This window comes from Anolis carolinensis, chromosome 4, assembly GCF_035594765.1.
Source record: "Anolis carolinensis isolate JA03-04 chromosome 4, rAnoCar3.1.pri, whole genome shotgun sequence".
NCBI lineage: Eukaryota > Metazoa > Chordata > Lepidosauria > Squamata > Dactyloidae > Anolis > Anolis carolinensis.
Window position 1 is genome coordinate 30,832,150 of NC_085844.1, and position 16,270 is coordinate 30,848,419.

Below are 16,270 nucleotides of genomic sequence, written 5' to 3' on the forward strand. Positions count from 1 at the left end.
TTACGAAAGCCTGTTACAAATTTCTTTCTGTCTCAAAGATAGGTGCTACAAGATCCCTTTGCAAAATACCTAATATCCAATCAATCATATTTTTCATCCACAGGTTCAACTGCTGTAGCATAGTAATTATAGATATTATCCTTAGTTTATACCAGGCTTGGACAAACTTCGGCTCTCCAGATGTTTTAGACGTCAACTCTCACAATTCCTAACAGCCTACTGGAATTTTGGGAGTTGAAGTCCAAAACACCTAGAGGGCTGAAGTTTGCACATGCCTGGTTTATACTTTTGAGATTATGGGTTAAACTCCCACTTTTCCTATTCACTTTTCCACTGATGTATATTGAAACAAGGCCACACCTCTAGAAGATAATGTGTTTTGTACACAAAGTTACTAAATTCAGTTGCTGGCATTTCTAGCAAAAAGGTCAGGATTAAGATCTGTGGTTTAGAGATCGCCTGTCATTTTCTATGTTTGGAGGGTATGGTTCCTTGTAGATTTCATCAGAGACTGATAAAAATGTGACAGAATTTTAAAAATGCACAGAGGAAAACAAATCTAAAACACCAGCAATCCCATTGTCGTTCTCAAATGTGATAAGGATTTCTCCGATATTGCTTTGTGCAAAAGATATAATCTCAGCAAACTCACGGAGCAGTTCTGTCTGCAGAAATACAGGAATGGGTGCAACTGGTAGAAGAAGATAGGAAAGGATGCTTAAACTTTCCTGCAGTTGTTGATTATCCCTGTTCCTTTGGATTCCCCTTGGTTTTGGAGGCCTGATATTTTACAAATATTAAAACATTTGGATACAAAGAAATATGTAGGAAAAATCAGAAGGTAGAAGAAAAACTGAACAGATCCCTATCACTTCTCCATATGAGGGATCATTCTTGCATTCATTTGGTAACTTGGAATTTCCCATATACTGTAGACCACTGGTTCCCAATCTGTGGTCCGTGGACCATCAGTGGTCCGCAATAACAAAAATATGGTCCATGGCCTGTTACAGCTACGGATAATAACACAGCCCAACCAAAAAAATGTTTTTCTTGGTGTCTTTGTTTTTAGACCTGTTCATGGGTTATTTGGGGTTCTTGGGCTGATTCAGAAAATTGCATTGGGTAGACCACATCAGCTCTAGATTATTAAATATGGTTTTCTGTGGGAGAGCAGATGGTGACTACTGGATGGCATATGTTCTGTATCAGAAACTAGAGCTGATATGGTCTATCCAATGCAGTTTTCTGAATGAGCACCCCAAATAACCAAACCGAATCTAAAGTTGACCAAAAACTGATTTGTAGCTCTTTTAGTACTAATGTTGGAGAGTGGTCCTGGTAAAAAAAAAGTTGGGAATCACTGCTGCAGACCCAGAATATAGAAATTAGAAGTAACATAATTAAATGTGAACAAGATTTTTGATGGGATTTTAAAAACATTGTTCACTGTTATTGTAATTGATGTAACCAATAATCAACAGTATAGTTTCCACTTTTATTCTTATTTTTCTAACAGGATTGTAACTAATATTTCAAAAGCAAAATTAACAAGTAGAAATACTTTTGTTGGTATAACAAGTAATATCTTCTCATCGCATTTAAAATAATTTAAAAGAAATTTTATGAACAATTTTGACAAGAATTATCCAAGTATTCTACCATTCTTTGATCAAACCTTTAATTTAAAAAAAAAATCCAGAAAAGCAATTAAAGTACAGTAGAGTCTCACTTATCCAAGCTAAACGGGCCGGCAGAAGCTTGGATAAGTGAATAACTTGGATAATAAGGAGGGATTAAGGAAAAGCCTATTAAACATCAAATTAGGTTATGATTTTACAAATTAAGCACCAAAACTTCATGTTATACAACAAATTTGACAGAAAAAGTAGTTCAATACGCAGTAATGTTATGTTGTAATTACTGTATTTACAAATTTAGCACCAAAATATCACGATATATTGAAAACATTGACTACAAAAATGCGTTGGATTATCCAGAGGCTTGGATAAGCGAGGCTTGGATTAGTGAGACTCTACTGTAACAAGAATGCAATGAGCAAACCAATAAGTCACTTGTCACCACTGCTGTGAGTAATATGAAGGAATTGCTTTTTCATCTCTGTGGCAAGTGATGGAAACAAATTAATTTTAACAGTAACTCAAAGCTAGGTTTACTTCCACCCAGAAACAGCAGGTCTGTTTTCACTCATAAACACAACAGGCTTGTTTATAGTCGGCTATAAATTCTAAAGCCTCAGGTGGGTACATCAGCGAGACGTAGACTACATTATTTTTCATCCCAGGACGTTCTGTGCTATCAGTTGTGCTTCGAGCATTTCAAGAAAGGTTGTTGAGCAATGTCGCCATGGAGATTTGGAGGTAGGAATAATAAACTCTGTGACATCATTGGCAAGACTCACAAAGTTATACCTAACACAGGACACTTTGTTGTTGGTTGTGTTACCTTTATTTATAACCAACAGTTTCCTGAAAATGGCCCCAAGACATCTTACACATTAAGACATATAAAACATGAAAATGGAATTACGTAACTAACAACATTTAAGAACAATTTTATGCATATAGTTAGAAATTGTTAGGTTTATCATAATGGCAGAATGGTATACATTGCCATTTTTCATGTTGGCAATGATGCTTGTGGAATTCATGGAGCCACTATTCCAGGAAAGTAGCTTTCTCAGACTCATAGTATCTTCTGGTGCTACCAGTGAAAAGGCATAATTCCTGTTCTATCTTTATGTAATAGATTTTTTCCTAATGGAAAAATAAGGAAGAAGCTATTGCAAAATATGAGTTGATTGCAAATGAAAGCTAAGGAACACCTGTGAATGAGACAAGGCAATGTAACTTCTGCATATTAATTTCAAGATCTATTTCTCAAAAGGCTGAATGAAAGTTGTTTTTCCCCAGAGTAACCTGATGATGGCAGCAGCTGATCACAGTACATGATTTGGTTTCACCAACAATACCCAAGATCTGAGTTAAAATGGACATCCATTGTTGCGTCCTCTAGTTTAATATGAACCTCCCAATTTTGGCTCTCCTTCCTTTTGTCTTTAACTTCTCTCTTTGTTTTTACACATTTTTGCTACCTGCTTGGTGGGAATAGCTTTCTTAGCCAGATGCCACTAAATTTTCATATACAAAGGAAAATTGCACCGGTGCGTTCTTGCAGTACGAACAAGCTCATTCTTCTAAAGCAGTGGTTCTCAACCTGTGGGTCTCCACATGTTTTGGCTGTCAACTCCCAGAAATCCTGACAACTGGTAAACTGGCTGGGATTTCTGGGAGTTGCAGGCCAAAGACAACTGGGGACCCACAGATTGAGAACCACTGCTCTAAAAGGTAAAATAACCTGTAGGTCTCATTAACCTGCAGTGAGATAACTTGGAGGTCTGGTGTGTTTTGAAAATACTTTTAATATTTTCAACTTTTAAGAAGTAAAGATATGTTAAAAATGCATCCCCTTGTTGCGTCTTGATGTTCCCCTTGTTGCCAAACACTTTCAACCTGCTTTCAAGGATTTAAGTAATTGAACTCTTTCAGGAGAAACATCTTTGACACACAATATTGCTATTCCTCCTTTACTATTTGGTCTATTTTCCTGAAATAAATTATACCTCTCTATAACAACATTTTAATCAAGAAGCTGATTCCACCAGGTTTCAATAATGCCTATTATATCACATTTGCTTTGCTGTGTTAAGAGTAAGTTCATCTTGTTACTTCCCATGCTCTGTGCATTAGTGCAGAGACATCTAAGACCATTGACTATTTTCCCTAGTTGCTTATTTAAGGGCTTTCTTCCCACTATTGGATACTTGTGCTATTCACTCAGTTCTCTTGATAAAATTTAGGGTATTACTTCTAACACTTCATGAACTTCTTGTCTTAAGAATACTGTCTCTCTTCCCCACTTAGCTCAGCCTTCCGGATCAGTTTTGTGACCATCTTAGTAAAAAGTTCCTGCCAAGTGCCTTGAGGTAAAACACATCATTTGCCAGAAGGCTATCTTCATAAAACCACAGACCATGGTTCAAGGGCCAAATCATTCCTGGTAGAACCATCTGTGGAGCCAGCTGTTTACCTCCATTCTTCTTCTCTCTCTTCCTGGCAGAGCCATCTGTGGAGCCAGCTGTTCACCTCCTGTATTCTCTTCCTTCTTGGGCCATGTCCGATCTTCTTTTCTCATATTATGTTAACATCTTTGTCTTTTGTTTGTTAATCTGAAATGCAGCCAACTCTCCAAATTATTTTAGCGTCTCCTGAAGAGTTTCTATATTCTCCAAAGGATTTTCCAGCACAATCCCTAAGTCATCTGCCAGTGCCCTTAATTTAAATGTTTTCCCCTAATTTTTCAAGGGTGCATGTTCATCCATCTGTCCAGGCGATGTTTCACGCCTTAAGTAAATGTTAGCTCTCTTGAAGAAATAAGAACTGTAATAGATTTATGTTCTAGCTATTTCTACACAGGCCACAGAGGGATATAAAACTTTTGCACATTAATAGTTCAGATTGTTTAAAAACTTCTCTCTCTCTCTAATGGATGGAAGAATGGCTGTGCCTACTTAAACTTAAATTGTATATATCTCCTTTCCTTTCACTTACTGGTAGTTACCATTGGCCAAACAGGCTTGGACTTTCCACAGTGCAAGTAACTGCAAATGGCATCATTATTACTAGCGATCCAGAAATGTTTTCAAGGACTTGACCAAGGAGCACAGGCTTTCGGGAAGAACTAAAGACTGAATCTATATTTTGGCAACAAAGATTCCTCCTTTCTGACTAAGTGAAGAAGTCATACTACCCCATTGGTCTCTTGAGCTCTTGTGCCATGCAATATGCAGAGGATGTTAAATATTCCTGCTTCACAGTCATAGGACTGTCTCCAAGTCAGCAGTGTTTCCTTTCATATTTTTTTGAACTTCTGATCACAAAATGATCATGTTTGCTTTAGGATGTTGCGATTTGTTTGCACCTTGGATTGGAAAGCAGAAAACCAGCTTCTGTTTGCATAGTATCATTAATAGTTAAGGAATGACAATTTTGTGTTTTCTTTTATCATTATCACTATAATGTATGGAATTACAGACAAATTCAGGCTAACAATGAAAAAAGTGCAGTTAGGGCTATCTTGGAAATTCTTTACTTAAATTTAAGATATTTAAGTAAAATTATGCCAAAGTATTGTAGATTCATATAAACAGTTTTGTGGTTATAGTATTGGACTAAAATTAGATGTTGTAGTTGGGTCAGGGGGCAATAATACTACTACTAGTAGAACTGCTAGCAGGAGGAAAAGAGCTAATGGTGAGTAGGTGTTTGATGAGGAACAGCAAACAAAGCGGGTCCGGGAAATACTTATGGCTCCTTCTGAGGAAGAAATGTTTGAAGGGTTTTCTAGCGATGAGGAGTCAATGCTGGAAGAAGATGGGTTAACAGAGAGTAGAGGAACTAAAAGGACAACTCAGGAGCAAGAGTCAGATGAGGAAAGGGAAAGGAAGAAGATTCGGGATCTACTCACTGCTCCCACGGAAGATGAAACATTTGAGGGTTTTTCTGGGAATGATGGGTCTGGGAGTGAGATGGAAAGTGCTGCAGACTGGACTCAAGCAAATGTGTATGCAGAGCCAGTTTCTGGGGGTGCATCAGGGGATTGCTGATACACCAGGGACATGGGGAGATCTAAGTCTTGAACAAAGATGGAGGGACTGGAGGGTTGATGGGCGAGGTTCACGTATGGGATCAAGATCAGCTGTGGATAATGATGACAGGGCGGAGGCCTCATCATTGTCGGATAACGATGCATAAGTTAAAAGTGGAAGTAAAGACTCTTTGCAGAAGGCAAGGTGTCATTTTGGACATTGGGTTGTCGCTGCCTGTTCTTCTGTTGGGCTTGGGTCCTGGCTGTACAGCTTTGTGTTCCTGAATTTGGTTTGGCTCTTGACGACGGCATCGCTCGTTCCTGGTTTGGTGTTTCCTGGCTTCCCCTTGGTTCCTGAATTCGGCTTGGCTCCTGACGACAGCATCGCTACTCCTGGTTGGCTTGCCTTTGGTTCCTGAATTCGGCTTGGCTTTTGGACAACGGTGTCGTCTGCTCTCGCTATGGGTGTGCGTTTGGCTCTTTCTTGGCTTTCCGTACCGTAGTTGGGCGTGACCATAGTTTCAGTAACTCTTGGCTGGAGTTAAGACGGATTATCAAGCAGGATAATCCGGATTATTTTCTGTTCCTGCATTTTTGCCTTTCTTGAAGCAAAAGACATTTACTTTTACCAGGAACACTGACGTTAAGTGTTCCTAGGTTCAGAATATCATTTAATAAACGTTTGTTGTCCTTACTTCTTGTGTGTGGCTCTTTCAAAGGGGTCTGTGTCCTGACATTAGGGGATCTGGATTCAAATCCCTACCTATCCACAGAGCTCACTGGGTGATTGCAGTCCAGTCACTATCACATGGAAGAGATAAAATGGAATGGATCATGTATGCCACCTCTGAAATGACTGATTAATGTCACTCTGCTTTCCTAAAATATTATGTGCAGTTCTTAGACACAGTTTAATAAGGATATCAACAAATTGTGACATGTCCAGAGAAGGGCGACAAAGATCTTTAAAGATCTGGAAACCAAGCCCTAGAAGTAATGGTTGAAGAAGTTGGGTACATTTAGCCTAGATAAAAGATGATTGAATCTTGATATGACAGTCAGCTATAAATACCTGGTATGACAGTCAGCTATAAATATCTTCTATCATGTGGAAGATGGGGATTCAAATTATAGGATTCCAACTAAATATTAGGAAGAACTTGGCAGTAAGAGTTGTTTGATAATGTCAGACTTTCCTTCAGAGAGGTTTTTAAACCAAGACTAGGTAACCACCTGTTAGAGATGCTTTAGTTGTGGACTCCTATAATGGAGGAGGATTGGATTAGTAGGCCTTGGAGACATTTCCAACTCTATGATTCATTTAAACCAATGTTTCTCAAACTCTGCTCCTCCAGCTGTTTAGGACTTCAACTCCCAGAAGTTCCAGCCAGTTTACCAGCTGTTAGGAATTGTGAGAGCTGAAGTCCCAAACAACTGGAGGAACGTAGTTTAAGAAACTCTGATTTAAACAAATGGTGAACACGAATCTCCTTTCCAGCATGGGATTCAGCTCAGATCTAGAGTTTGTGCAGCTGTCATATGAGCTTGAGAGCTATAATCCACTACCAAAAAACCTTTCTATGATTTGACCATGCTGGCTGATTGATTTGAGGAATTGCTGTCCAAGAAACAGATTTTCCAAACACTGGGCAAAATATTTTGAATCTACAGATTTCTGTAAAAGAAATGATAATATGCAAGTCAGGTTCATTCTGAAATCAGAAGGGAAAATATGCAGCATCAATATTCTTAAGCTGTCTGCCTGAACGTCACTGCAGATCTTGAGAAGCTTCTGCTGTTCTTACACTGCATACGTTTTCCTATAGGAGCAGCTGACGTTTTTATCTGACGCATGGCTGCATTCAAGCTCAAGTGAAGCTGCACGGACTGTACATTCAGTTGAGAAATTTCACATAAGGTTTACATAACTTGGCAGCAAAAGGTACACATGGACACATGATCTACATAACACATGTAGAATTTCAGCCAGTGTTCAGGATATCATGCTGTAATAAGCATGGCCTTTAATTTAAAAGGATACACAAATAGTAGGCAGGCAATTAGAGAAAGGTGGAGCTGCTGTTTTATGGTGCCACTTGCTCAAAAACTAAAAGTGCCCCAAAAACTAAAAGTGCCCCAAGTTGTTCAGGAGAAGTGTTAAAATCTCAAGCAGTGGCTCTTGTTTTACATTGTTTTTCCAGCCTAGGATGCCAACCATCCAATATTTACAGCTTGCGGCTTACTGAAGTAAACACTCCTGCAAGATAGCAGCCAAATGTGACCCCATTCTGTAACTACCGTAAATCTGAAGCTGGATTTCCCCATACACTTCCAGAAAAGGAAGGTGAATTGCTGCTGTCAAAATACCTTTGACCCTATTTGAGCGTTAGGCATCTTTCCTGTAGTACTAAAGAGTGAGGCAAAAAAGGTACATGTTCCGTCAAATCTTTGATGCAAGCCTACTTTTATTTTGCAATTCCAAGTTCCAAACCTCCCCAGTTTAATTTGATTGGGAACATAGAGATTATGAGGTATTTCTTCTAAAGGGCAAAGTGTGTATGTGTATGAAAATGAATACAGAGGATTTTTTAAAAAGCCAGCTCTGTCTAAATTTGAGCAGATGCAAATGTATAGCACTACTATAAGGCAGTACTATTTCAATAGAAATTATACCATTCTTGCTGTAGCAGGGAAAACTAGTTAGGTGACTTGTAAGTCATCTGTTATTCAGCTGATAATTGTGGATGGGCCAATTTCAAGACCCCTCATTTCCTTACATAGGGTTCTTTATCTTCAGACTGGATTTAGACTAGATGATTCTTCAAATGAAGAACTATCCTGAATAAATCAGGATTCAGTGCCACCATGAAAACAACAGAGTCTTGTAGTTAACAACAATGGTATTATGACTAAGCCAGGGTCAGAAATTGTAGAAAGTCCCAGATATTTCTGGATTGAAAATCCAAGCAGCCATGGACAGCAGAGTCAATGGGGAGGAATGCTAGGAGTTGTTATCCAATTATATCTAGAGATCTTCATGATTTACAATCTCATGTAGTCATGAGTCTATAGTATCAGATTCTTGAGGTGTTAGCCATGAAACAAGAAGTAAAGAAAAAAAGGAAAGCTTAGAAGTAAAATGCAATTAAAACACATAATATGGAAGTCAATGGGTTTGCATCTCAACACATGTGACTGTTCTATTGTTGTGCAATTTATCTAGCAATTTTTCACATCAGCAAGCTTTCATGCAAAATAGCTTTTTCTCGCAGAGCATTACAGCCCTCAAGGGCTCTCTGAGAGAACCAGGCAGATCTTAACTTCTGACACTTGCCCATTCCTATTTTAGTTGTTTCCATCTTGGGATAGAGTTGTTTCCATCTGAAGGTGCTTCAACACCATCAGTAAAATGGCATTACTGAGAAATTCTGCCCTCCAAATCACAGGACCACCTTTGCAAATCATGTGCCTAGATTTAAAAAAAACATGGAAAAATCCTAGGAATTACGACACACACATACCCATACCCCATCCCAAGAATGGCTGTGGTTCAAAACCCATCAAATATAAGAAGCCATACTACAAGAACCCAAACTTCTTTAGACATGTCTGGAAGATCTCTAGAAGCCCAAGCTAAAATTCTTCATGTCTGGGTTACATTTGGCCATGTTGCCTGGGGATTATGGGAGTTGTGAGCCAACATTTCTGAAAGAAATTATGTTAAGAAAGGCTACTTCCAGTATGGGAAATCTACTACTACAGTGCCTATGATAACTTTCAGACTTCTAACCAGGGAAAGTCTACCATTTTCTGAGGTTCAATTTGAATCATCCCCTTAAGAACAGACCATAAAATGTGATGTAGAAAGACATCACAAAACTCTCAGAATGATTGGTTTGTGTGAAGAACCTTAGTGACATGATCAATAATCAGGGCTGGCCAGTGGCTTAACCAGGTTAAGGTATTTTCTCAGCTTAGTCAGGAATATCCCTGCCTATAAATAGCTATTGTTCATATTTAGCCTCTTGGCAGAAGGATTACTACCAACAGTGATGTCCTAACCTGAAGACAGGGAATCCCAAGAATCTGTAACAAGACACACAGGGAGGAAATCAACAATAAATGGTTAAAATAAACTTCTCCTTATGCCAGCAAATTGCATATAGTTAACATCCTTGTTCCAGACAGCATATTGTGGTGACTTGTTTATTCTCTGGCAAGGGTTGGAAACCACTGGCTCTGGGGTCAAATGCCAGCTTGGCTCTCTAGGCTTCCCCAGATTAATGTTCCCCACTTCTCACTATACTGGAGCCCCTGGTGGTACAGTGGATTAAACTGCTCAGCTGCTGAACTCGCTGATCGAAAGGTCGGGGGTTTGAATCTGGGGAGCAGGGTGAGCTCCTACTGTTAGGCCCAGCCTCTGCCAACCTAGCAGTTCGAAAACATGCAAATGTGAGTAGATCAATCGGTACCGCTCTGGTGGGAAGGTAATGGCACTCCATGCAGTCATGCCAGCCACATGAGCTTGGGGGTGTCTATGGATAATGCCGGCTCTTCAGCTTAGAAATGGAGATGAGCACCAGCCCCCAGAGTCGGACACAACTAGACTTAATGTCAGGGGGAAACCTTTACCTTTACCTTTACTATTCCTCACAATACAGAGTTGCCAGGTTTACAGCTGCATAATGGGGGACTTGTGCAGCAGAACTATATCAGGCAATTTAATGAGAAGTTCTATGAGAAGAAGGCATCATTTGTGAACACAGGGCTGCTGAGAGATTGCAAACCTTTCAAGAACCCAGAAACTCATATAAATCTTGTGATGGAAAGACAACTGTTTTGAGCTGAGAATTTTTATTTGGAGCTCGGCATCAGCCTGGTTGAGTAGATAAGTGTACAAGTGATACCATGTCAGCTGAGATACTAGTCTGATTGATGCCTGACATTGCTGCATATATATTAAAGGTTTCATAGAATCATAGAATCATAGAATAGTAGAGTTGGAAGAGACCTCATGGGCCATCCAGTCCAACCCCCTGCCAAGAAGCAGGAAATCGCATTCAAAGCACCCCCGACAGATGGCCATCCAGCCTCTGTTTAAAAGCCTCCAAAGAAGGAGCCTCCACCACAGTCCGGGGGAGAGAGTTCCACTGCTGAACAGCTCTCACGATGAGGAAGATCTTCCTGATGTTCAGGTGGAATCTCCTTTCCTGTAGTTTGAAGCCATTGTTCCGCGTCCTAGTCTGCAGGGCAGCAGAAAACAAGCTTGCTCCCTCCTCCCTATGACTTCCCCTCACATATTTGTACATGGCTATCATGTCTCCTCTTAGCCTTCTCTTCTGCAGGCTAAACATGCCCAGTTCTTTAAGCCTCTCCTCATAGGGCTTGTTCTCCAGACCTTTGATCATTTTAGTTGCCCTCGTCTGGACACATTCCAGCTTGTCAACATCTCCCTTCAACTGCGGTGCCCAGAATTGGACACAGTATTCCAGGTGTGGTCTGACCAAGGCAGAATAGAGGGGGAGCATGACTTCCCTGGATCTAGACGCTATACCCCTATTGATGCAGGCCAGAATCCCATTGGCTTTCTTAGCAGCCGCATCACATTGCTGGCTCATGTTTAACTTGTTGTCCACAAGGACTCCAAGATCTTTCTCACATGTACTGCTGTCTAGCCAGGCGTCCCCCATTCTGTATCTTTGCATTCCATTTTTTCTTCCGAAATGAAGTATCTTGCATTTATCCCTGTTGAACTTCATTTTGTTAGTTTCGGCCCATGTGGGTCCGTGCAACAATGCTGTTGCTATCCTCCCTCAGATGCAAGATTTGGGGCATCCCATATCACCCTGTGTGTGACTGAACTTTAGAACTCCAAATAAGAGATATTCTATACAAAATGGGATGCATGGGAACCCTGTCTAACAAATTACATATCTCTCTGTGTTTGTGAATCCATATATGCAAATGCCCACCAAAGCAGATACCTTGCCCTGAGATTCCTTCCTCTCATTCTGGAGATGGAGTAGATGGTCTGGGAATTAGGCAGCCTCAACAAAAGGGGCTACTGTCCTGAATTTACAAGACCAAAGTAGGTCATTGATGAATTCTCTTGGAGCTTTCTCATTCATTCTTTGACAAAGATTTTTGGGCTGATTCCCTGTAGTTCAAGCTGCATTGCACATCTTGAGCTGCCTACCATTTCAATTTCCAGTAATGCCTGCAAATGACACTCTGTTGTGAAAAACTGAAATGACGGCATTTACCACCCACCACTCACCAGTCACTGAAACTACTGATAGCCACTGCTACAGGAGTGGGTTTGCCTGGGGCCTATTACCCAGGGTGTCGAGACATGACCTTTGTAAGTTGCCTTGAACACTGTGTAATATGGGCTGGCAAGTCTAATCCTTCCATAGATTTATGTTTAGACATTCTCCCAGTTTGGAAAACAAATGTCTTCAGGAAACTGCTTCTTTTGGTCTGTTTGGTGAGTAGTTTGGAGTTAGAAATCACAGACGTGGAGTTGTATAAACTAGAACAGCAAAATATTTTCCACCCCTTTTGCTAAATAGGATCAGCCTGCAATGGTGGAGGTTTAAAGAGTGTGTATTATCCATACTTAATCACAAAGATAGATTTATCTTCTCTGGGCAGTGTTTGCTGTTAAACTGGGTTGTACTTTTATGACCTGACAGAGTTGTGTAAACTGAATCAAACCGTGTTTCCAAAGTGTTTGCCATTATTGTGTGTGGAGTATATTTTTTCCTTCTAAATTTTTGCTTGAGATAACAACATTGCAAACCGAATAAAAGCTTGAGATTAGCACAGCGCTAAGCATTCAGAGCTCACCTGCTTTTGAAACTTATCAAATATAATAAAAGTTCTTGATCTTTTTAATACCTAAGCCCTTCACATCTTATAGGTCCTACTTTATTTGAGGACAGTCTTCTATTTCAAAGGCTAATAAAGGATAGTTTTCTGCTTGAAGGTGTCCACCAGCTGAAGGGCTCTTTAGTCCATGTCTAGTTTAGAGGTAATAATTATAAGAAGGAGAACAAAAGCTTAAACATTGCCCATAAAAAGCAATTGGGTATCAGATGGATCAAGTCCCAGATCACCTGGTCATAGTCCTCCTTAACATAGTGTGATATATTCCTGTATACAAGTTGGAGGATAGCTTAGTTCATTGGAGCAAAAACAACATGGAGTTACAAGCATTTATATGTGTTTCCATACTGGTTAATTACATCAGGTTGACCCTGTTTTTAATACTTGCCTTCACCCTAGCCCCTGGTGGCGCAGCAGATTACATCGCTGAGCTGTGAACTTACTGACTGAAAGGTTGGCGGTTTGAATGGGGGGGGGGTGAGCTTTGCTGTTGGCCCCAGCTTCTGTCAACATAACAGTTAGAAAACATACAAATGTGAGTAGATCAATAGGTACCGCTCTGGCAGGAAGGTAATGGCACTCCATGCAGTGATGCTGGCCACATGATCTTGGAGGTATCTATGGACAATGCTGGCTCTTTGGCTTAGAAATAGAGATGAGTACCAACCTTTACCTTTACCTTTTTTCCCCTCCTATGGACTCCTGGGATTCATAGTTTCATAAGCTTAGAGAATTCCAAGTTCCATATCAAACTACAAATCCCAGAACTCTTTTGGATGAAGCCATGATGGTTACATGTTATGAACGTGCCATAAGCAGTATGCTCTGGAAACCATGATGGGCTCCAGTCCAACAGATGACGACTGCAGTCTATGAAAGCTTGCCAAAAATGTAATTTTAGTAGATTGTGGCAGTTCCTGAATGTAATCTTTACATAAAAATAGCTTCTGTTGATTTTATGTTCTCTTCTGTCCTCTTTTTTAAGGCATTTCCTTGTTTGGAGCAAGACTCAAGTTGCACCCTTAATATCTGGCTATGCTGGTTGTTGTTAAGCCAAGCTAAAAGAAATTCAAAAGCAGGGTTACAGATGAATATTAAAGCTAGGACTTGGAAAAGCATCCGTGAAGGAATTAGATAAGCTATTCAAGTTAGAAGAAAATTTCTTAAATACTAAAGCCAGAATCCAAGCCATAGTATTCCCAGTTGCTGTGTATGGTTGTGAAAGCTGGAGGGTGAAGAAAGGTGAAAGTGAAGAAAATCATCCTATTTTAAATGTGGTGCTGGAGAGCACTTCTACAACTACCATGAACAAATGAAAAAATGAATGGGTCTTAGAGCAAATCAAGTCAGAATTATCACTAAAATCTCAGTAAAAGCGAAGATGAATAAATTAAGGCTGCCATACTTTGAACACATCATGAGATAACATGACTCACTGAAAGAGATTTTTTAGAAATTGCTGCAGCCAAAAAAGTGCCCCAAAACTCTGCAGAAGTTAAAATACTGGGTTTCGCTGATTTTGCTAAGAGGAGAGATGGAGATGCAAGAAGAACGCTTGACTATTGTCTCTTGCGAATATTGCTACAAGCTTGTAAAGCTTTTTGTTTCCATATTTGAAATGGCACTGTAGGAATCAATGGAGCATTTTCTTATGTAGGGCATCAGTGTGTATGCTGAGTGGGAGTGCTATGTGCTTCCAAAATCAATTGACAAATCACTCAAGAAAATGGGCTGTGAACTGAGTAGAAAGAATACAGCTCCGTCTGCAAGTGTCCCTCTCCACATGCGTGAATTCTGCTTGCGCTGTTCTTTGCAGCGCTACTCGTTTCTGACTCCTTTGGCGTAACTGTGTGGGAACAAAGCCAAAAGTACTGTACTGCTGGCATTTATTGACTGTGTCCTTCATGTGAAAGTACTGGCTGTGTTCACCCCTTGTTCGGGGAAAACGGATTCTTTGATATGTCCTATTGGCTGTATTATTATGGTGGGTTGTTAAGATGATTTTCAAAAATTCTACAAATGGCCAACAGACAGACCAAAGAGTCCCTTTCACACTACACAACTAAACCACTGTGATGCCACTTTAACTACAATAGCTGCATCCTGTGCAATCCTAGCATCTGTAGTTTGCTGAGGCACAGGGATTCTCTGGCTAAGCTTTCTAAGCATCTTTCCTTAAACTGCAAATCCTGGGAACAATAGCAATTAAAGTGGAATCATAGCACTATAACTGTACAGTCAGACATCCACATTTGTGGGTTTCACTGTTACAAATATGATTATTAAAAGGAGTATAGTGTCAAGATCGAGGAAAGTCACATTTCTACTCTATGCTGCTTTGGTCAGACCGTATCTGTGTTCAGTTCTGGGCAAAGCAATTCAAGAAGGATATTGACAAGCTAGAAGGTGTCCAGAGAAGGGTCCTCAGGGTTGAGAAGGGTGGGGTACAAATATCGCAAATAAATAAATTTCAATCCTGGAATGGATCTAGAAAATCAGCATCCTCCAAAAATCTTTGAAGGACATGTTGCTTATTTCCATTGACAGCAAGGTAAATATATCCAGGATGATTAGAAGCAAGGCCAATAGGTTCCAGGTGTGATCCATGGCATTTTTAGGTATGACAGAGAAGAAATTCTTGACTGACATTTTAGAGGGCTCTTGTTTGTCTATGTACACAATATTGATCTACTTGGACCAATAGTCTAACTCAGTTTAATATGGTTTAATTTTTCCCTATGTAATGCCTTCCTTCTATAGTTCCCACATTTTCTTTTGGGTGGTATAGCACTTCTGAACAAGGAGATGCCATTTAGCTATCATGATATGTGGCTCTGTTCTTTGGCAATTCTGGGAGTTATAGCTTAAAACCTCAACCTTTTTGTGACTCGTGATTATGAACCACCAGATTCCTCTGCCAGGAAGGGTTCTGCTTAAGACCAAGGGGAAAAAGGACCAATCGAATAAGAGCTAAATGTACACAAACTTCAAACTCCAGAACACAGTGGTCCAGTCAGCCAGCCATGAAAAACCACCTGCAACATCAAAAGCAAAGACCACTAAACTACCAAGTTGGGTAAAAAACCAAATGTTCTCTAAGTAACATCCTGTCTAATTAGTCTCTGTGCTCAGCAAAATGAGATTAATTATAAAAAGGGTTTTTAAATGAAATGCCAACTCACATTTACAACATTGTGTGGCTGATTTTAAAAGAAAATTAGTGGGTTCATATACCACACATATGTTTTCATTACATAGAATAAAGCTACTTTGATAATAAAAAATAGGATTGGTACAGAACTGAGGGAATGGTGTTCAGCTTGGTTCTGCAATAAATTTACTTTGTCTTGCTTCTTTGAGTTATACAGAGATTATCTGTGAATGCCTTTCCTCAATATATTTGTTATTTGTGGTCTAGATTATGTGTTAGATGGATGGATGGTTTAGCTCCCCAAAATGACATTTGGGTTCGATGGTCAGGTTTCATTTAGCATGCTGACTCAATCTGCACTACAAGTTTATTTTACTTTTGTATTGGTTTAATTGCCATGGCTTCCCTCAAGGAATCTTGGGAATTGAAATGTGGTGGAGCTGCTAAAAATTCTCTATTAGACACTTCATAATATAACTAGGAATGACTTACGCCAGATGAAATCATTATTGTAAATTGGATTGAGTGAATCACGCAGCCCTTCTAGTTGTTACTGAACCATAA